At 43.5% G+C, this 22,998-nt stretch overlaps 1 protein-coding gene across 1 annotated transcript in view; it reads left to right on the top strand.

Moving 5' to 3' along the window:
* Positions 1-2,218: 2,218 nt before the first annotated feature.
* LOC122796893 (msx2-interacting protein-like) overlaps positions 2,219-22,998 on the top strand; it is an 868,075-nt gene continuing 847,295 nt past the window's right edge. The window contains exon 1 of the mRNA XM_044065646.1: positions 2,219-2,379. The gene's annotated coding sequence lies outside the window, so the exon portion shown is untranslated. The remainder of the gene's footprint in view (positions 2,380-22,998) is intronic.

Here is a 22,998-nt window from a genome sequence, read left to right on the forward strand (position 1 = left end):
ATGACCCTGACAATTAAATTTTAAAAGAACAGTCATTAAAATTACATATAAAAGCTTGAGTATAAAGAGAACTGCAAGATGTGAGGTGTCAAATACATAAATACAAATAGGTGTACAAACTTTTTGTAGTCAGGTAATGAAAATATTAATAATAATAAAAAACAAGTAGAAAACTCTGTAACTTTACTGCGGCTAACTAGTATGAAGCATGAGAAAACTAAAAGTTGTTGTAAATCATAGTTTACAAGCCCTGTACCTTAATTCAGGTTTGATGCTAATAGCATAATTTAACCCTGGAGGTTCAGCAGCATTTAATCTTAATTGCCATTTTGTTTCTGCTCTCAAAAGTTTGTTTTTCCAATCCCCACCTCTAAAGTCTACTGGTACAACTTCCAAAATACCAAATTTAAAACTGTGAAGGGGATTCTCTTGAATATGTTTAAATAATGCATTTTTTTCGTCCCTCCTTTTGATACTGTAACAGTGTTCATATATCCTGCGATTTAATTTTCTTTCTGTTTTGCCGATATAATAACAAGAACAGAATTTACAACAAGCGAGGTATACGACACCTGAGGTAACACATGAACCGTATACAAAGTTGACTGGAATATCATAAGGGCCAAGGGTGATCGTAAAACTTTCATGGATATAATCACAATAATCACAACAACCACATTTGTGGGTACCCCTCTTCCTATTGTTCACATTAGGTTTGCTTTCCAAAATATTCTTCAAATTACTACCTACCCTATAGGTGAAAAAGGGTTCTGGGCCTATTGCTTTAAAAAGTTCACTGTTTCCCTTCAACATAGCCCAGTTATTTTGAATAATCTTTTTTTACCTCTTTTGCTGTTTCACCATAGGTGATAACCATGGCTTGGGAAAAAGTTTTTTGGTCACTTTGATCTACAATTGCGGTTTCAATACCTGCCCCTAACAAGGGTTTGTATCTGCCATTCCATTTCATCATGACCTGGTCTCTAATGTTCTTAATGAAATCTAGTGGATACCCACGGTACAAAAACAAATCCATAACAAATTTGATTTCTTGCTCAGCCTGGGTGTAGCATGTCCAACAGCTCTGGGTTTAACATAGCTTTATATGTTAGGCAGAGATCTCCTCTGAGTAGACGATATGCTACAGAGTAAAGCTGGAGTTTTTTGAGATGGTCAGTGTAGGGCATCTGTTTGAGGCCAGTAATCCTCTTTGTGAGGTACTTCTGTGGCCTTTCCAGCTGCAGCAGATGTCTTGTGAGGTACATTCCAAAAGGGGTGTTGTACTCTATAATAGGTCTAATGAGTGCCGAGTAGAGGGGAGCAATGACCTCTTTTTTTCCTGGATGAGAACCCTTTTGTGATGAGGTGTGCCACATAGAAGGATTTCCTGACTACTGTGACGGTTATGTGGTAGTTCATGGGTACAGTGTTTTTACCAAAGGGGATGACAATGCACTAAACCATTCCAGAAATACATTATACTAGAGCTTTCCACTTCTGCTGCTTTCTTCTGTAGTACTTCTCTTGATGGCAGTTGTGCAGCTACTTGTTCTTCCTTTAATACCTTTGTAAAGTATTATAAAAAGGAGACAGTCTTTGCCTTCCAGGTTTTCTCTGGGACTACATTGATCCATGAATATGTTCTTTCGAGACGGCCACCCAAATAGATATATTTGGGACTGTGTCCTGTCATTTTGTGCAGTTGTGATACTGTGCACAAAGTGAGTGCTCACCAGCCTTCTTGCCATTTAGTTTTATTCCTTATTTTTCCCTTGGTACAGAAGTGGAGAAGCAAATGAAGTAGTGGATTGTGGAATAGGGGGAGAAGACTAGCAGTGTTGAAATATTCTGTACACTAAGCGGTCCTGATACCTGCAGCACACGTTCTATCATTTCCTGCAGCCAGAGATCTACTCTCAGATCCACTGTTGTGGTAGTCACCCATACCTTTTGTTGTGATGCTCTTTTGTAATTCTGCCTATTGTCGCAGCCATTTTCTGGTAAAGGTAAAATATTTATAGTTAAAAGCGCTTTTCTCCAATGGTACAATATTTTGAGTTTAGAAATTTTCCCCGACTGCATGGGTGTTTTGGGAGGAGACATATCTGTGGTGTAAAAGACTAAAACTATCCTAAATGTTTGTTGCTATTGTCTTTTCAACATATTGCAGGTGTTCCTGTTTAAATATTATGTAACTTTTTAAACTTTTTTGTAATTCAGGGTGGTTGACCCAGGTTGGGGAGCTAGTTCAACAACAGGATCTCATCATTGGGAGCCAGAAGAATCTTCCGCAGGAAGATCTGCCATCCCTGCAAGTTCTTATGACACTTACCGGTATGAAAGCAGAAGTCGAGAAGTAAGGTATTCAGAGGGTGGAAGGTAGGATACTTAATTTTATCAATCAAAAGTAAACATTTATGTGAATTCATTGTGTGATGTTACGATTGGAGTGGTAAATAGCACTAAAGCTAGTTTTGTATATAATACTTAGTGATGCAGTACGTAATGGACATGGTTGCACAGTCTAGTTTTTTTTTTAAGCATAGGGCCTCAAAACCGATGCATTCAGCTGCTTGTAGTGTGTGATATTTTCATAGTATGTATTCTGATGTCTTACTGCTCATGATGAAAGTTTTTTTCCTAAGTTAGTGTACTTTGTGACAAAGATAGTCTGGTATCAACAGAAAAAGTCTTGGTGCTATTCCTCACTGTTTAATATTGGTCTGTTTTCAAAGTCAGTAGAAAATTAGAAATTCTGCACATATATTACTTATTGACATTTGTTGACCAGGAAAGTCCACTGGGTCAAAAACCCATTTTCATTGGAGCCCCAGGGAGAAACTCTCCAGTAACAGTAATGATTATTATAAATGGATACTATTTACAATAATAGAAAAGTGAAAAAAAATGTATGCAGTGTTAGTAATTAGTAATAAACAGTGTTTTATAGAATCGGGTTAGGTGTTGGTATTGGATGCACAATAATTTTAATAGCATATTGTATACTGTAAGAATATAGCAATAGCCCACGCCTGGGTGTGGGTAATGCTGGATTTTACCCACGGTTGGTGTGGTTTGGTCACGAGGGCGAAGCCCGAGTGGCCAAACAAAGCCAACCGTGGGTAAATCCAGCATTAACCACACCCAGAAGTGAGTTATTGCTATTATACAATCACATTATTTAAGAAAAAAAATAATTACTTTTCTTAAATAATGGCATTGTATAATGCCTCCTTGCTGCCCTTCTGTAGCTGTCTGGTATTCTGAGGCAGTTCTGATGTACTGCGCATGCGTATGCCTACGCAGTACATCAGAGCTGTGGGCAAAAGCAATGGAGAAAGCAAGATCTCCATTGCTTTTTGCAAACTGTTTCGCTATGTTAAATGGGTTTAACATAGCGAGACAGCTTTAAAAAAAGCAGTGGAGAATCTCCGTTGCTTTTTTTATAGCTGTCTCGCTATGTTAAACCCATTTAACATAGCGAGACAGTTTTGAAAAAAGCAACGGAGAGAGCAAGATCTCCGTTGCTTTTTACAAACTGTCTCGCTATGTTAAAGGAGTTTAACATAGTAAGAGAGTGTGAAGCAACGGAGATTTTGCATTCTCTGTGCTGTAAAGAAAGAGTTATAGTAATGGAAAAAGTCTGGGCGACCGGACCTTTTTCCATTACTATAAATCTGATTTACAATGTGCAGGCTGACCAATCAGCGTGCACGTTTTTGAGTATTAATGGGGGGTCATTGTATAATAGCAATCTATTCATTTATGCACTCTGATAAATTACAAGACAGTGAAGGAGATGCAGCTTAATGAACATCAGATGGTTCGACAGTTGTCAGTTAAGAGCAAAAGTCAAATTGTACATCAGGGTCCCAGGATTAGACTTGGGGAGCCGGGAAACAAGACAGAGTTCACATCCACAGTAAGTTGTAATTCAGGGCTGCAGTTTTGTGCTACATGCAGTACTTGTAGGAAGTTAACACATTGCTCAGGGTAAGAGTTAAGCAGCCTTTCTAGCTTGGAACCAGTAGCATACAAGCATGTTGTAGAAGTAGTTCCTTTCAGTCTGTTTAGATTTGTGGTAACTGGGAGTCTTTCTTTAGGCCAGTGTACTCCTGTAACCTCTCCATGTTCAAAGAAACCAGCAAGTTTCCCTACTTAGGTCAGAATGCTCCCTTTAACTTTTTAGTTAAACTTCTCCGTCTTTATACAGGTAGGCATTCACTAATCCAGCACCATTGGGACCTGAGGAATGTCTGCTCACAGAAGGATCACCGCTAAACAGTAGCCAAGTACCATATCTTATCTTTAAAATATCATGTAAATCAGTTGTTGTGTCTTTCGGCTTTTCCCGGTTAGAGGTCGCAATTACAAGTTGGATAATATAGGAAACGGAAACATTTAATGAAAAAGCAAGTGATTTTAATGAAGTAATGTACTGTACAGGCAGAGATAATATATGTACAATTCAGTAAATAAAGGCTACCTCTGGGTGAACAGACATTGTTAACTCTGGATTTTGAAATGTTTTCTCCTCTGTTGCTTTTTTTTCTAGCAATTTTTTTAACTTATCTTGCAAGGTTAGCTGTTTCATATATTTTAGTCTGTGATTAGTTTTTCTTGCAGTGTATAAGTACTCATTCGTTCTTGCTCAGTAATAAAACATCTGATGATGTCAGTCTTCATCTATTCTTGACTGATGGGTTACGGTTCCGATCCTTGGAGCCGATCCGGCCGTTCTATAGCTCGCAGCAGCCAAAAAACTCTCTAGCTAATAGTCTACCCAGAATGTCCCTTTCTACATTACCTCAGATCTTGTTTGCCACTCATACAGAAAGACGTGTCAGCCGACTCTCTCTTGCAGTAAGTATATTTTTGAATTTAGTTTTCTCCACCTTCATGTCTTATTTGTAGCTATTGCAGGTATTTTCTAGTGTGCAAGTGTTTCATTCCCTTAACCTTGTACACTTGGTATTTCTTGCCTACCATAGTTTGTAGTTTCTCCTCTCTTTCTCTTACTTTACCGATAGGTAATCTTTCCTATCGTCGTTTGTAGGATTCTTTCTTTTGTTTGTGAGTGATTGTGTTTTCTCTGTCTTTTTTTCTGTGAACTTCTGCCTTTCTTTACTATAATGGCAGATAAGTCAAAATCGACCACTGGCTTCCAGCAGTGACAAGAGTGTAGAAGGAAAATGCCAAACTCTGACGGCTATGATAAACGTGTATACTGTTTAGGTGCTCCTCATCTAGATATAGTGTGTTCTGTCTGCCAGGGCTTCAGTACTAGAGCCCTGGTAGAACGTAGAAACAAACTTATTCTTAGAGTTCCTTAAGGCAGCCTTTAAAGAAGCATTGTCCAAGGCTGACCAGTCTCCAAAGGCCTCTGGCTCAAAATGTAGTAATTTGGTGCCGATGTCTCCATCAGCACCAACATCTAATAATCATAAATACTCTTCTGCTGGTTCCTGTTTGGAACCCAAGTCACCCAAGTCAAAGGTTCCGAAAACCTTAGAACTGACTGAGTTCTCAGCACCAACTACTACCTCGGTGCCATCGACACCAACCACAGCACTGGCATCAGTAACAACTCCGGCATTGGTACCGGCATCTATATTTACCATGTCGGTACCATCTCCTGCTGCTTCGCACCTCCTACCTTCTGCCCCGGTGCTGAAGACTGAGACTTTTTATGCACCCAGGACAAGATATTCCCTGTCAATCGACCCCTTTCTAGGTCAACTACCTAGCCAATTTATAGAGAGGCCAGAATCTCCCTCTGGATTGTCCATTCACTCCATCAGGAATCTTTCTGAACTTGACATAGTGAGGTTGGTGGATCAGCTTCTGATGGCTAGGGATCTGCCCCCTTCTTCTCAGAAGCCTCTTCCTCCTGGAGCAGGGAAGTTCTCCCCCAGTACTGCTATATATATATTCCTCCTTTGACCTTCTTAAAGGCTTTAGTGCCGTCGACTCCAACCACACAGACTCCAATGGTTTTGGCGCTGACGTCTTTGTCTTCGGTTCTGGGCATGGCTCTGACTCTCTGTGCCATCGGAACTGGTGGGTCCCCGGGATTGGTCCTCTGCCATCAGGTCCGGAGGATGTGAGTCAACTCCTGTTTTTTTTATACAGAGCCGACCTTACCACTTGGGGCTGCACCAGCTGGGGGCCTTTCCTCAGCTCCAGCTTTGGAGGTGGGTCTCTTGGGGAGGGGTGTGACCCCAGTTCTGATTTTCTGTCTTGGTTCCGGCTCCCATCCCTCCTCAGGGGGGCCTGCCTTTCAAGCTGTGGTGAGGGCTTTGGCCACTGCTACTTCCCAGTTGGCTCCTGTGTTACCGAAATCTCACTCCTTGACCCCTGCTTTCCCGGAGCTTACATCAACCTCCGTACCTGGATAGCGAGCTCCAGGGATGCAAGAGATGCCATCAAAAGACCACCCCTCTTCCGACTCCTCTTTAGGTATTCCCACAGAAGAGCCCCCTTGGAAGAAATTGTGTAAGAGGAAACACCTGGGCTCCCTGAAGTCTATCACCGAGGAGACAGATTTCGATGAGGTGGAGGTTGCGCCCAGTCACCCCTGGAAGACATCTCGTTTGGAAACATCTTGGATATCCTCAAACTGAGAGGTAACTGGAAGTCCAAAGATTTTTCCTCTGAGGAGTCTGTGTACTTGTAAGTCTTTGGAGCTCACCCATCTACTTCCTGGGTGTCCCCTCCTGCTGACGATCTTAAGTTGATCGCTCAGCGGGCTTGGAAGGCTCCCAATTCCATAGAACCAATTCCCCACATACCAGATAAAGTACCCTCCGCTCTCTAAGATCATCAGTACTGGGAGAAAGGATTAGCAGTAGATGCCATGGTGGTAGCAGCTGCCACTAAAAAGGAACTGGCTGAGGAAAGTTCCACTGTTCATCCCCCTAACCGAGAGTCAAGGGTGATGGACAGATTTGGGAAGCGAGTTTACACATCATCGACCTTTACCATTAGGTCCGTGAACTTGATGTTATATTTCACTAGGCACCAGAGGGATGTGATCAAGGAGCTATCGGATACTAGCAGGAGCTGTAGCCGAGGGGGTCCAGGAAAAAGTCACTCCCAGTTAGCTACCCTGGAGTCTCTCTCTAATGCAGCTGAAGGGGCATCCAGGTCAGCTGGTTCAGGTGTTGCTATTCGACGACATGCTTGGATGTGCCTGTGTGAGTTTGTTGAACCATTCAAGTCTTCCTTTTGTCAGTGCTCCTTTTGACGGATTCTCTTTGCTCAGCCCCATAGTTAAAGAAACTATCCAGGTGTGAGAAAGATGGAAAGACCCTGTCTGTTGTGGGAGTATGTTTTTTCTGCTCCCCAATAAGCCTATTCCGGGAATTAGAGGAGTGGGAAAATGTGGTTCAAGAAGTCCCAGAGGCCTTTCCAGAACACACGTGGTCCAGACTCCCCTCGGGCCCGAGGGGGGAGTTCAAATGGAAGATATCATCCTAGAGGCAGAGGTGGCCCGCTTACACCAGCATTCCAGGGAGTCCTCCTGTGGCCAACCCTATCAGCACTCCTGAAAAGAGGCCCGATTGCTTACCTCTGGAGGCAATTGGGGGAAGATTTTCTTTGCATCCAACAGCCTGGCGACAAATAACCACAGACACCTGGATGCTAAGAATCATTTCCAGAGGTTACCTTATCCCTTTCACTCTTTATCCAAGAACTCTAACAAGACTCCCCAATGTTCCAACCAGTCAGAGGGACCAAGCAGCCTTGGAAATACAAAAGTTGCTAGAAAAGAGTCATCCAAGTAGTCCCACCAAACCAGATAGGATCTGGATTTTACTCAGTTCTTTTTAGTGCCAAAAAAGACAGGAGACTAGAGACCGATTCTGAATCTCAGCATTCTAAACAAATTTGTTCATCAGTCCAAATTCCCGATGGTCACGGTTCAGTCAATACTTCCCTTTCTAGACGAAAACCATTGGATGTGCTCTATAGACCTTCAGGACGCATATTATCACATAAAAATGGACAACCTCTCAAGAAGGTTTCTCCGCTTCTGGCTAGGAGGCAGTCACGATCAGTTCAGGGTACTGGCCTTTGGTCTCATCACAGCCCCCAGGGTGTTCACCAAATGTATGTCAGCAGTAATAGCTTAGTTGAGACTGCACAGACTCCAGGTGCTTCTATATCTAGACAGCTGGCTCATCACCGCTTCCACCAGGTATCTGCTGTTACAGGCGACAGAATTCACCCTGCAATTGATGTTCTTCGTGTTTCACTGTTGCAGTCATTACATTTGGGTAATCCTGCTGGCGGGCTGCTCTCAGCCGGCCTGAATTCCAAAGTCTTGGGTCCTGCGTCGGCTGCCTTCACCCCTATCCTGATGTCAGGTCGTCAGGGGTATAAAAGAAGCAGCTGACGCCATTTTCTTTAGTCTTTCTTGCCGCGCAGTGCCCGAAGCAAAAGCAGTTCGCAAGTGCCGGTCGGCCGACTCCTGAGATTTTCGAGTTAGAGTTTCAGATCCGAAGTCTTCGATAAAGCTAAGTACCCCATTAGGGAAACTTTTTTTTTCTTGCTCCAGACCTTATTCCCTGCCTGCAACAGGAGTTTCGATGGTGGGCACAGGCTTGTCACCAAAACAAGGGACAGCCATTCACATTACCCCCAGCCAGGCAGACAATAACAACGGATGCATCAGATTATGCCTGGGGGGCCCACATGGCGGTAAGATGCATTCAGGGCACATGGACCTCAACCCAAATGCATCTACATATCAATCAAAAAGAGATGCTAGCAGTTCAAAATGCCCTGACAGCCTTCAAGGACCTACTTCATCCAGGACAACTACTGATAAAGACAGACAACACCACGGTCATGTGGTACATAAACAAGCAGGGGGAACTCATTCTTACCCCCTTTGCAGACTAGCCATGACTTTGTGGGACACAGCATTGACTTACCAAGTACATCTGCAGGCACAATTCCTGCCAGGAAGGAAAAATACTCTGGCAGACGAACTAAGCAGAAACCTCATGGATCCCCACGAGTGGCACCTGGATCCACAAGTATTCAGCATGATAACAAAGAAATGGGGATGCCCGGACATAGATCTATTTGCCTCCCCTCACAACTACCAACTAAAAAGATTCTTCACAAGGATTTGTCACAGACAAGCATGGAAAAGTGGATGCCCTATCTTTCAGCTGGAAAAACCTATCAGTATATGCATTTCCCCCTCTGCCTCTCCTCCCCAAGGTACTCCTAAAGGTCAGACAGGAGAAGCTAAAGATGATACTGATTGCCCCAGACTGGCCCCGCCAGTACTGCTATTCAATACTAAGGAGCTTGTCTCCATGCCCAGCTTGGACCTTACTTCAAATACCTCATCTACTGTCCAAGCAAAACAGTCAGATCCTGCACAGCCAACTCAGAACTTTAAACCTGACAGCATGGCGAATAATGTAGCCATACAAAACACACCTCTCAGTAAAGCTGTGATGGATGTCATTTTGGAAGCCAGAAGGCCTAGTACTAGAAAATCATATGCTGGATAATGGAAGAGATTCTGTGCTTGGAACCAGGCACAAGGAACTGATACAGCTGTGCCAAATATTCCTTAGATCTTGCAGTACTTAACTGAGATGCTGGACAAAGGCCTATCTTTTGAATCTATTAAAATTCATGCCTCTGCCATTTCAGCTCATTACAATGTAGAGCCACCAATCTTTTCTCATCCCTTATTAAAGCAGTACCTCAGAGGGGCCAAAAATTTAAGACCTCCAAGGAGATCACCAACGCCTGCATGGGACCTCAACTATGTCTTGGAAAAACTCACTCTGCCTCCTTTCGAGCCAGCTGCTACTGCTGATATAATATTGTTATTTTGGAAAACGGCTCTGCTCCCAGCAATAACTTCTGCAAGATGAGTTTCAGAGCTACAGGCACTCATGGCTGTGCAATCTTTTATCATTTTTTGTCCAGACAGGGTCTCTGAGGACAAACCCAACATTTATGCCTAAGGTGGTGTCCAGTGTGGCTCTCAGCCAAACTGTTCACCTGCCAACCTTCTGTCCAAATCCACAGAATAAGGGGGAGAAAATGTTGCACTTTTTGGACATACACAGACAGCTTAGATTTTACTTGGACAGAACCAAAGCTTTCAGAAAGACAGAGCAATTGCTAGTGACATATGCTGCAGGATCACAAGCAAAGGCTATCTCAAAGCAGACTATTTCAAAGTGGATAAGCCACTGCATTTGTTTCTGCTGTGTACACCATGGCAAGTCAGTGTCTAAGGGCATTAGGCCACACTCAGCCAGAGCTGCAGCCACTTCAGCAGCCTTTCTCAGAGGAGTACCTACCAAGGACATTTTAGAGGCTGCTACTTGGAGTTCAGTGCACACCTTTACAAAGCACTATCATCTGCCATTCTATTCTAAATCCAGGGCAGGCTTTGCCACTGCAGTTCTGCAGGGCCTCATAGCCGCTCCTAATGCTGTTTAGCTCCAGCCTCCCAACCTTAGCTTTGGGACTCTACCCAAATGTAATGACTGCAACAGTGAAACACGAAGAACATAGTACAGTTGTGTACACTTACAATAAATGTAGATGTACGAGTTTATTCACTGTTGCAGTCCAGGTTACCCTCCCACCATCCCCCTTCTCTTCTGATGGAACCTATCTTTCCTTCTCTGATTTATACAATCTATGTGGTGTATTTGCTTGTAGATGAAGGTAAATTTTACATTGGTGCATGTAATTATACATATATAAATTATGGCTACCCTTTTGGGGGGCACCTGACATCTGGGGCAAGAAAAACTAAAGAAGATGCCGTCGGCTGCTTCTTTTATACGTCAGGGAAGGGGCGACAGCAGCCGACGCAGGACCCAAGACTTTGTAATTCAGGCCGGCTGAGGGCAACCTGCCAGAAGGATTACCCAAATGTAATGACTGCAACAGTGAATACACTCTAACATCTACATTTATGGTAAGTGTACACAACTGTACTTTCCTGCATCTAGACATTATGGGTCTCAACTGACTCCCTCTCAGGATATGGAATTTATCAGAGCTCGTCTCAACACTCTCTGTTGTGTGGCCTCCCTACCTCCAGAAATTCCAGAAAATAAAAACTCAAGTTCATTTTCTCCTGTGCTCAAAAAAAGTACCAGTCCTGCTGGTGCTTCAAGCATTAGGGTCCGTGGCATCCATGGCAACTGCGATCACTCTGGTCCCACTAGCGAGATTTCTAACCCACGCAGTGAACCACCCCGTACTTATCACCAGTCGCTATAAAAAGGACATATTCTGGTGGATGGAATCTGAACAAGTTCTTCTGGGCCGCCCCTTTGACTCTTCTCAACGCATAGCAATAGTGACCAAGGATGCCTTCCCCATGGGGTGGGGGGTATTATCTGGAAAGACAGTCCAAGGCACTTGGTCCCAGATAGTGGCCTATCTGCATATCAACATGCTGGAGCTGAAGGTGGTGCTACTAGTGTTGCATGCACTTCACTCTGCCCTTCCTCAAGGAACCATTGCATTTCAATCAGACAGCATGTCCGTAGTCTGATACAGCAACGAGCAAGGGGGAATCAAATCCTATTGCCTGTGTCGAGAAGCCCGCCTAGTGTGGCAATAGGTCATTGCCTCCAACCACTTTCTGATAGCAGTGCACATCCTGGGGAGTTCAGACGTGATAGCAGACAAGCTAAGCAGATGCATTCTGATGCCTCACGAGTGGTCTCTCAATCCGAAGATAGCTTAGAAGATCTTTCATCGCTGGGGCAAGCCTTGCTGCCGCCTTTTTGCTTCACCCCAAAATAACAAGTGCAGAAGCTACTTTACCCTGATGCCCCCCTCAGGGGGGAGTCCCCAGGGGATGCTCTTCTCCTCAGTTAGCCTCCGGGTCTCCTACATGCCTTTCCCCCTTTCCCTCTGATCCCTCTTTTCCTCAAGAAAGCAGCCGGGTGGAGAAGCAAAGTAATCTTCATTGCACCGTTATGGCCTCCACAAATTTGGTTTCCCTTCCTGTGGCCTCATCTAGTTCACAGTCAGTGGATTCTGGACCCAGTTCCGGAACTTCTGTCTCACCCTCTGGGACTGGTGCATCCCAGTCTTCAAAACCTTAAGCTCACAGCTTAGTTCCTCCAGTTCTGTTAGTCACCAGGCATAATGATATTCCATCCCCAGTAAGAAAAATTTTACTGGCATCCCATAAACGATCCACTAGAAATCTCTGCCTCAGTAAATGGAAGAGATTTTCAGTTTGGGCTTGTGGTAATGGCCTCGACTCCTTTTCAGCCCCAGTAGAAAAAGGTTTAGAATTTTTGGCCATTCTTTTTGGTAGAGGAGCTTCCGCTTCTATTGTTAAGGTCATTTTAGCTGCCATCTCTAACTTTCATGATAACTTTGAGATCTACCCTTAATTTCACACAGGCTGTCTAAGAACTTCCTCAAGGGAACTGTCAGTTTAAGGCCTCCTTATAGCTATAACCTCTGCAAGACGAGTTTCTGAATTGCAAGCATCTTGTTCAAAGCCCCCTTACTTAATTTTCCATAAGGATAGAGTTACACTCGGGATCAATCCATCCTTTCTTCCGAAGGTGGTCTCAGAGTCCAGCATTAGTCAGGCCATAGACCTACCTGTCTTCTTTCCAAATTTTTCCAACAAAGGCGAATCCTGCTTACACCTGTTAGATGTTCACAGACAGTTATGTTTTTCTCTCAACAAAACTAAAGAATTCAGGAGGTCAGAGCAATTATATGTCTCCTTTTCTGGTGTAACCTTAGGGAAATCTGTCTCTAAGGTTATCTTATCAAAGTAGTTCAGAGATTGCATTACTTTCATTTATAACAGAAAGAACCTTAAGCTTCCAATGCCGGTGAAGGTACATTCCACCAGATCTATGGCTACATCAGCTGTTTTCCATTCTAAAACTTCCATGAGTGAAATAGGAGCAGCAGCAATATGGGCTTCTCCACATATCTTTATTACTTCTTACAAATTGGATTTGGTCTGCAGGGGAAGAGCCGCCTTTGGTTTTATGGATGTCCTTCTATTCCTATGTTGCAGTATTCTTGGTGTGGGATTTCTTGCCTTCAGGCGACTCGTACGTCGTCTCCTATACAAAAGCTTCAGCTTGGCTGTTGCAGCTGCGTGGGACGTCACACACAGGGCCATAAACCAGGGACCTTAAATGTGATGTCTGCACGCACAATCCTCAGAACTTTTCAGCCGCAGACGACTTCGCATTGTACGATCGCTCTCCGGATGTCCAGTCGATTGTAGATAAGTAACCCGTTGGGTTTTTTGCATTTCTAATTTTTTACCAATCTTTCGTATTGCTTAGGCTTGGTTGTTGTAGCTTTCAGCTGATGTCAGGAAAAAAGGGAAAGTGCCAATGCGGGTGCCAAATTCCCCATAAGGATGCCCATGACAAATGTGTTTTCTGCTTAGGCCGGGAACACTATCATAACGCCTGCCCTATTTGTAAATTTTTTGTGCCCAAGACCTTACTTAGCCGTCTGGCAGCTTTAAACCAACGCCTCAAATGGCTGACTCTCAGGCTGGATCCCACTTTGGTGGCCGCCCAAGAACCTCCGCGAAAAAAGGCCAAGCTGCCTAGGTAAGCGTGGTCTCAGTACTCGGTGCAGACCTCGGATGTCGGTCCTTGTCTTTGCGTCTTTTGCTTAAAACTGGTGTCGGTGTATCCGACGACATGATATAATTAAATTTTTTGCCAAAATAATGAAGGGCGAACTTTGCCCGGTGCTTAATAGTGCGCTTGTTGAACCTAGCACAAAAACGGCAGGCCGAGACGTCGTGGTCTGGCCCTAAGCAAGGTATACAGAAAGAGTGGAAATCCTTGTGCGGTATTTGCTTCCCACAAGAAATGCAATTATTAACTTTGTCTGACATCGGTCTGAGGCAAGAAAAGTTTCCCCAACGGGGTACTTAGCTTTAAAGAAGACTTCGGCTGAAATACTTTCGTAAATCTCAGGAGCTGACCGACCGGCACTTGCGAACTGCTTCTGCTTCGGGCACCGCGCGGCAAGAAAGACTGAAGAAAATGGCGTCGGCTGCCTCTTTTATACCCCTGCCGCACTGACGTCAGGGAAGAAGTGACGACAACCGACGCCGGACCTAGACTTTGGAATTCGGCCGACCGAGGACCCGCCTGACGGCAGGATAACCCATCTGTAATGACTGCAGCTGTATGAGCACTCGAACATCTACATTTATGGTAGGTACAAAACTGTACTTTCCTTCGACTGGGATCCAGACCTCGGATACAGACCTCGGATACAGCTGCAGCCAAACCCAGCTCTAGGCTGACTCCAACCAGAAAGAAGCAGAAAACAAAACATATTATGCCTGCTTCTGAAGCCCCTCCAGACTGGGAGGCCTTCACCTCTTCTCTTATGCAGGCATTTATAGCCCTTAGGCCTTGTGCCTCACCCACAACTACGTTGCCTCTGTTAAGCCCTAGGCGTACCTTTGCTGCTTCTATTCCCATGGTACCCCTCCTTGAGGAAGAAGAAGAACTTGAATCTTCCTCGGATTAATCCATCTCTTATGCATCCCAGATTGCTTCTCCCAAGGAATATTACTCTCCTGGTGAGGATTCTGTGGAAGGGGATTCTTCACCTGAAGACATTACATTTGGTGAAACCATCACCAGAATTAAAGACTATTTCAAATGGGATACTTCCCAAATGACAGAAACCCAAAAAAGATAATTTGAATTGCTGCAAGTGGCGTCCTCCTCCCCTTCAGCTGTGTACCCCCTGATGTTCATCATGTTACACTGCTGCAGTCATCACACTCGGGTTATCCTGCCATCAGGTGGTCCCGCAGTCGGTCAGAGTTCCAAAGTCTTGGTCCGGCGTCGTTGCTGTCGCTTCTTCCCTGACGTCAGTGCGCCAGGGGTATATAATATGCATCCAACGCCATTTTCTTCAGTCTTTCTTGTCGCGCGGTGCCCGAAGCAGAAGCAGTTCGCAAGTGCCGGTCGGCTGACTCCTGAGATTTTCGAAGTCGAATTTCAGATCCAAAGTCTTCAATAAAGCTAAGTACCCCGTTGGGGAAACCTTTTTCTTGCCTCAGACCGATGTCAGAAAAAGTTAATAATTGTATTTCTTGTGGGAAGCAAATACCTCATAAAGATTTCCACTCTTACTGTATTCCATGCCTAGGCCCTGGTCACGACGTCACCAGTTGTCGGTTTTGTGCTAGATTCAACAAACACACTATAAAAAGACGTTTTGATTTTGCTTTACAATACTTATGTGTATACGACTCAGCACAGCTCCTCGTGGTGTCCTGCAGAGTTCTGCAAGCAGCAGAGAGTGAAAGAGTGACTTTCCTTGATTTTTAAGTATTTTTTCTGGCTTTCGCTTTAATTACTGTATCTCGACTGCATTTCGCCTAAATAACAGCTCTGCATATTGTTTATACTGTACCTGTGTTGATTCTAAACTGTTTGCACTTTAAAAGTTATTTTTGTTTAATTTAACTGTTAGGCTTACACACTCAAGTGCGCTAGCCGTTTTATAGCATTTACTGTTTGCTACTGTATCTTTTCCTTCTGTCTCTGTAAAAAAGAAAAAAAGAAAAAAATATCTTGTTTTCCCGCCTTACTGAACTAGAATAGTCCAGTCTTCAGATTTTGGTGATCTCTGGGCTTTGTCTTAGTTCTTGTGCTATCCATATCCTTATTTGGATAAGAGGAAGCTTCTTTGTTCACCAGTGGGAGTGGGGAGCACTGAGCAACCTATTTGTCCCTAGAGGAGTGGTTCTAGCCCAGCAACTTGTAGTTTATTGGCCATTTTGGGTCAATTCCTAGCTCTTTTCAACCCCCTGCTATAAAGCCCGTTTTAGCGCGAATTAGCTCATAGAGCAGCATCGGTTAATCAAGTTTAAACTATTTCTAGCTCCGTAAAGTCTACTCTTCAATTTTTCCCTTAGAACTGCTCTACTTGCAATCAAAACAGCCTATTCTCTATCTGAAAAGCTCAGCATTTGCTCCTAAAGCATTTTTTATACAGGTAAAGCACTCTTAAACAAAAGAAATTACTTCATTCACCTAAATTCCCTTGAGTACCCATTTCCCTATAGGTCCTTTTCTGACTCAGTTTCACAGCAACCTTTTTCACTATTCTAGCATGTCGAAGGGTCAGTTGCTGGCATCCTCTCCTGTTCAGCTGGTGAATCTGGGAATCTTGAGGCAATGTTACAATTGCCTCATGTACACAGACAACCCTCTCCTCCTCCCAACAAATACAAATATATGCGAGAGATGCAACTATATAGCCAAACTGGAGGCTGAGCTCTCTCAACTCAGTACTGGTAAGACCAGTCAGGAGGAGAAGGTAACCACGCACACCACAAACCCAGTCTCACATAGAACTATCACAACTGCAAACCAAACACATAAACACACAAAAACATACTCTGAGGTGCTGATTAAAAATCTACCAAAACAACAGAGGCCTCCAAAGCAGACACCCAAGCAACCGCCACCTCAAGACATAGCACATGCAACACATAGTTCACAAAGTCAGTGTGCTAAACAGTCACAGCCCTTAAGGCCAAACAACATGCCAGACACACTTGTAATAGGTGACTCCATAGTCAGACACACTGACGTCCCGCTCACCAGACTGAACAAGGAAAAGGTCACAGTAAGCTGCCTGTCGGGCGCTAGAATCCGCCACATAACACAAGCACTCGGGTCACTCCACAGCAAGTACAAATATGACTCAGTCATTGTCCATGCTGGTGTGAACGACCTGAGATGTACCTCCCTGGACTACATGAAAAGAGACATAGAGGAGCTCTCTGATTATGTAGCCCAGGCCGGTATGACCCTGACCCTGAGCAGCATCTTACCCTCACCAAGAATGATGCCACAGTACAAAGACAAAATGATCAGTTTTAACAATTGGCTTAATTACTGATGTCATTCTAAGGGGATCCAATGTCTGTCTGCTTGGGATGACATGCTTGACAAGCCACGCTGCTTCGCAAGGGATGGCTTGCACCTGTCACCCCTGGCGTCCGGATATTGGCCAAGGCTCTTGCCACCCCATAGTGCCTTTTTAGGCAAGGCTCAAATGACAAACCTACCTCCCTAGAAAACACAAGTGGAAAAAAACTAAGGGTAATGCTGCTCAATGCCAGAAGTCTAAACCTCAAGATGCACGCTCTCGAAGCCCTCCTCAGTATGGAGAACATCGATGTCTGTGCAGTGACTGAAACCTGGTTCAAGGCTCCTGAGAGCACCCCAGCACTATCAGGTTTTACCTCATATCATGCTTTCCGGCCCCAAAATTTGGACCGAACCACAAAAGGAGGGGGAGTATCCATATTCATCAAAGATACCCACACCTCCAGGTTAGTGGCAAGGCACGAAGCATCGGATACCATCCTTGTGCAACTAACCATGGGCAAAACTGCCCTACAGTTTGTAGCATGCTACAGACCACCCTCTCAAACTCAGGAACCCCACACAGCCTTCCTGAAGACACTAGAGAGTATGAATGTCTCTCCAAATACCATCATATTGGGAGACTTCAACTACCCAAACATAGACTGGGAACATTACTCAAGCCCCAACACCCTAGCCCAAAGGTTTCTAGAATTCATAAACTCAAATGCGATGGAACAACTAGTCACCATTCCCACAAGAGGAGATAATATACTAGACCTGATCATCACAAACATGGGGACAAAATGCTCCACACCGGAAGTATATCCCTCATTATGTAAAACAACAAAGTGGCACTGAGTAAAGAGCCTTCAACCAATATACAAATCCAATAGTCCAATAACAGATGAGGCTCAACACGACCAATGACTTAAATAAAATAAATTACTTTAATGCTGCAGCAAGTAAGCGCTTTCATGTTTCAGGAACGCTTCATCAGACTTAAATAACTGCCATAGAATCAAGCTGTTTAAATACTGTTCAAATATACAATCAACCAATCAGAAAACTAAATCAATTAATATTTCTTAAACATTCATTAAAAACTTTCCAAGACATATCTAAAAAATCTAATACATAAGATATATCAAATAAATATATTAAAACACATATACTTCTGTATTTATTAAAATTTATTAAAATTTAATGTGCATATGGACGTGCTGCCAAAAAAGGCTTGAGTGTCACACATTCATTCAAACCATGCCCTTTATGTCCTTGTAACCTTAGAATCCATTTATTTTCCCTTCAGTATAATTTCTAATATTGCCCAGTCTATTAGATTTTCTAATTAATTCTAACACTGTGAAACTAAATTTATGTGATGTACCTTGTTGTAGGATATGATTGGCTAGGGCATTAGATTCATTTTCTCTATGTATTGCATATATATGTTCTCTAATGCGCTCTCTCAAGCTTCTGTTTGTCATGCCCACATAGAAGCATGAACAAGTCCGACATACAGCAATATATACAATGTCTCTGGACTTACAATCAGCATAAAAATTCATATGATAAATCTTACCAGTGTCTGGATGTGTAAAATTATTACTACCAGATATAAAAAGACATTGGTTACAATTCCTACAAGGAAAAGTACCTATTCTTACTGAATTAACAGGTTTAGGACCTTCACTCTCATAGCACAATAATCTTTTAAGCGACTTCATATTTCTATATGCGAAGCTGGGTCTATCACCTACTATCTCTACTATTTTGTCATCTAGTTTCTCCTAATTACATCTTTTATTTTCTTATCTAAATTACAATAAGGGATAGTCAAGAGATTATGATACACTTGAGGTGAATGAAGCTTTAATATCTGTTGATTTAAACAGGAATAACAGAGGGAAACCATATTTATATAGACAAAATAGAGAACAAGGTATGAGAGATAATAGCAACCATAAACAAAGTTTTAAGAGATTGACTATCCCTTATTGTAATTTAGATAAGAAAATAAAAGATGTAATTAGGAGAAACTGGGATATCTTAACAATAGATGACAAAATAGTAGAGATAGTAGGTGATAGACCCAGCTTCGCATATAGAAATATGAAGTCGCTAAAAGATTATTGTGCTATGAGAGTGAGGGTCCTAAACCTGTTAATTCAGTAAGAATAGGTACTTTTCCTTGTAGGAATTGTAACCAATGTCTTTTTATATCTGGTAGTAATAATTTTACACATCCAGACACTGGTAAGATTTATCATATGAATTTTTGTAAGTCTAGAGACATTGTATATATTGCTGTATGTCGGACTTGTTCATGCTTCTATGTGGGCATGACAAACAGAAGCTTGAGAGAGCGCATTAGAGAACATATATATGCAATACATAGAGAAAATTAATCTAATGCCCTAGCCAATCATATCCTACAACAAGGTACATCACATAAATTTAGTTTTACAGTGTTAGAATTAATTAGAAAATCTAATAGACTGGGCAATATTAGAAATTATACTGAAGAAAGGGAAAATAAATGGATTCTAAGGTTACAAGGACATAAAGGGCATGGTTTGAATGAACGTGTGACACTCAAGCCTTTTTTGGCAGCACGTCCATATGCACATTAAATTTTAATAAATTTTAATAAATACAGAAGTACATGTGTTTTAATATATTTATTTGATATATCTTATGTATTAGATTTTTTAGATATGTCTTGGAAAGTTTTTAATGAATGTTTAAGAAATATTAATTGATTTAGTTTTTTGATTGGTTGATTGTATATTTGAACAGTATTTAAACAGCTTGATTCTATGGCAGTTATTTAAGTCTGATGAAGTGTTCCTGAAACGTGAAAGCGCTTACTTGCTGCAGCATTAAAGTCATTTACTTTATTTAAGTCATTGGTCGTGTTGAGCCTCATCTGTTCTTGGACTATTGGATGTATATCTCTCATTGGTGAGATCAGACCATAAATTAATCTCACTGGAAATCCACATCCCGCCCCCACCCCCTGCACAAAAGACCACAGTGAAGAACTTCTCAAAAGCCAACTTCACACTTCTTAAGACTGAAGTGGTATCCTTCAAGGCCCCTGGGCCAGTGGAAACCACTACCCACACTGCTAAATCCCTTACAAATGCCTTCTATGAGCACCTTCAAGAATGCATGGATCATGCAATCCCAAATAAAACCAAGACCCATTCCCCCAAAGGCAGGCGCCCGGTCTGGTGGACCCCAGCCATAAACAAACTTTACAACAGGAGGAGGAAGCTACTACATGACAGAGCAAAATCCCTAAAAGAGAAGGCATCTCTGATCAGTACTAGCAAAAAACTACGATCACTCATAAAATCATCCAAGGCCAACTTTGAGAGAAAAATCGCAAAAGACACAAAAGACCATCACAAGGCCTTCTTTAGCTATGTTAGAAACCTGGGTGGAAACTCCCAGATATGCTCAGAGTTAGTCCAAAATGACACAAAATACACTGAACCCACAGACATTGGCAACATTCTGGCAGACAGGTTCAGTGCAAATTTCTCCTCCCCCTCCCAAAAGGAGAAATATCTATCCCAGCAGAGTGTAGCCTCCCAAACATCTCAGATGCCCAGGTGAGAGCCGCCCTCTCTAAAGCTAAAAACACAGCATCAATGGGACCGGACGGTGTCCCGGGCTGTGTGCTACATGAACTCAAAGAGGAACTAAACCCACACATAAGGCTGCTGTTTAATCTTAGCCTTACTACAGGATGCACTCAAAAAGTGGCGTACGGCAACAGTGGTCCCACTCCACAAAGGCGGTGCTTCAACGGACCCTGGAAATTACCGCCCCATAAGCTTGACGAGCCTGGTCTGCAAAGCTATGGAGAGGATCATTATGGAACTCATAAACAAAGACATTGGGGACCTACAGACATTGGATCCTACCCAATTTGGCTTTGTCAAGGGCAGATCCTGCCTTTTGAACTTGGTTGACTTTTTTGAAACCGTCACTAAGGCCATTGATGAGGGTAAGGCAGTTCACACAGCCTACCTTGACCTTGCAAAAGCCTTCGACACAATACCCCACTCGGGCATCATAGACAAACTCACCAGCTTAAATGTAAACCCATATGTCACAAGATGGTTTGCAAACTGGCTCAAGGACAGAACCCACATGGTCAGAGTTGCTGGAGCCATGTCAGACTCTAAGCTGGTCACAAGCGGTGTCCCACAGGGCTCAGTCCTGGGACCCCTCTTGTTCGGCATTTATTTTACCGAGGTGCAGGCAAACATAGGAGGATTGTGACTGACAAAGTTCGCAGATGACTGCAAACTGGGCGCCATAATTGATACTCCAGCAGACAAAAGCATCCTTCAGAGAGGCCTCATAGAAACGGATAATTGGTGCCAGAGCCATGGCCTTAAGTTGAACGCCAAAAAATGTATAGTCATACCCTTTGGGAAAAACAAGGTACCCACAAATTACCACATAGGCGGTAATCCATTAAGTACGGAAGAGGTAATCGGGGACCTAGGGACCCAAGTTGACAGTAACCTCTCATTTGACACTCACATTGCCAAAGTGGTTAGGAAGACCTTCTATATTGCCCACCTTATCATGAAGGGATTCACATCTAGATCAAGGGAGAGGTCATTGTGCCCCTGTACTCTTCTCTTATCAGGCCAATGATTGTGTACAATGCCCCATTTGGGATGTATCTTACCTGACACCTGCAGCAGTTGGAAAAACCCCAAAAGTTCCTCACCAAGAGGATAAAGGGTCTCAAACATATGTCATATGCTGCCTGGCTGAAGAAACTCCAGCTCTATTCAGTCGCATACCGCCTACTCAGAGGTGATCTGTGCCTGACGTACAAGGCCATGTCCAATCCGGAATTAATGGACATGCTCCACCTCAAAAAATCCAAATCCACCAGAGCCACGAGAGCAAGAGACTTGAACCTCAACACAGAAATAAATAGGACGTGCTGGAGGGACAGATTCATAACCCAGAGGCTCCCTACACTCTGGAACAGAATCCCAGTCCATGTTAGGCAGAGCCCCTCACTAACTCTATTCAAGAGAAATCTTGACGAGTGGATGGGAGATCATAGGTTTACCCCGGGGGTCATCTCTGTGTCACTACTAGACAGAGGCACAGTTAACTAAACCCTAAATGGGCATAGTATTCTCATCCTAAGGGGTGGTGTAAGCCACACGCACTCTGGCTAGGCTTATAATTGCCGTAGGGCAGATAGCCTAGTACAAACCTATGAACCGCTACCCCAAAACAAAACACGTGCAACACATAGCTCACAAAGCCAGTGTGCTGAACAGTCACAGCCCTTAAGGCTAAAAAACACACCTGATACACTTGTAATAGGTGACTCTATCGTCAGGCACACTGACGTCCCGCTCCCCAGGCTGAACAAGGAGAAGGTCACGGTGAGCAGCCTGTCGGGCGCTAGGATCCGCCACATAACACAAGCATTCAGGTCACTCCAAGGCAAGTACAAATATGACTCCATCATTGTCCATGCTGGTGTGAATGACCTGAGACGTACCTCCCTGGACTACATGAAAAGAGACATAGAGGAGCTCTTTGAGCATGTGGCCCAGGCCAGTATGACCCTGACCTTGAGTAGCATCTTACCCTCACCAAGAATGATGCCACAATATGAAGACAAGATGATCAATTTCAACAATTGGCTTAAGTATTGGTGTCTTTCCAAGGGGATCCAATGCCTGTCAGCCTGGGATGACATGCTCGACAAGCCACGATGCTTCGCTAGGGACGGCTTGCACCTGTCACCCCTGGGCTTTCGGATATTGGCAAAGGCTCTTGCTACCCCGATAGTGCCTTTTTAGGCAAGGCTCAAAAGACAAACCCACCTCCATAGGTATCACAAGGGATAAGAAACTAAGAGTAATGCTACTCAACGCCAGAAGTCTAAACCTCAAGATGCATGCACTCGAAACTCTCCTTAGCATGGAGAACATCGATATCTGTGCAGTAACAGAAACCTGGTTCAAGGCTCCCGAGAGTACCCCAGCACTGCCAGGTTATACCTCATACCATGCTTTTCGGCCCC

Source organism: Protopterus annectens, chromosome 3.part0 (genome assembly GCF_019279795.1).
Source record: "Protopterus annectens isolate FY-2018-M chromosome 3.part0, PAN1.0, whole genome shotgun sequence".
Classification (NCBI taxonomy): Eukaryota; Metazoa; Chordata; order Ceratodontiformes; family Protopteridae; genus Protopterus; species Protopterus annectens.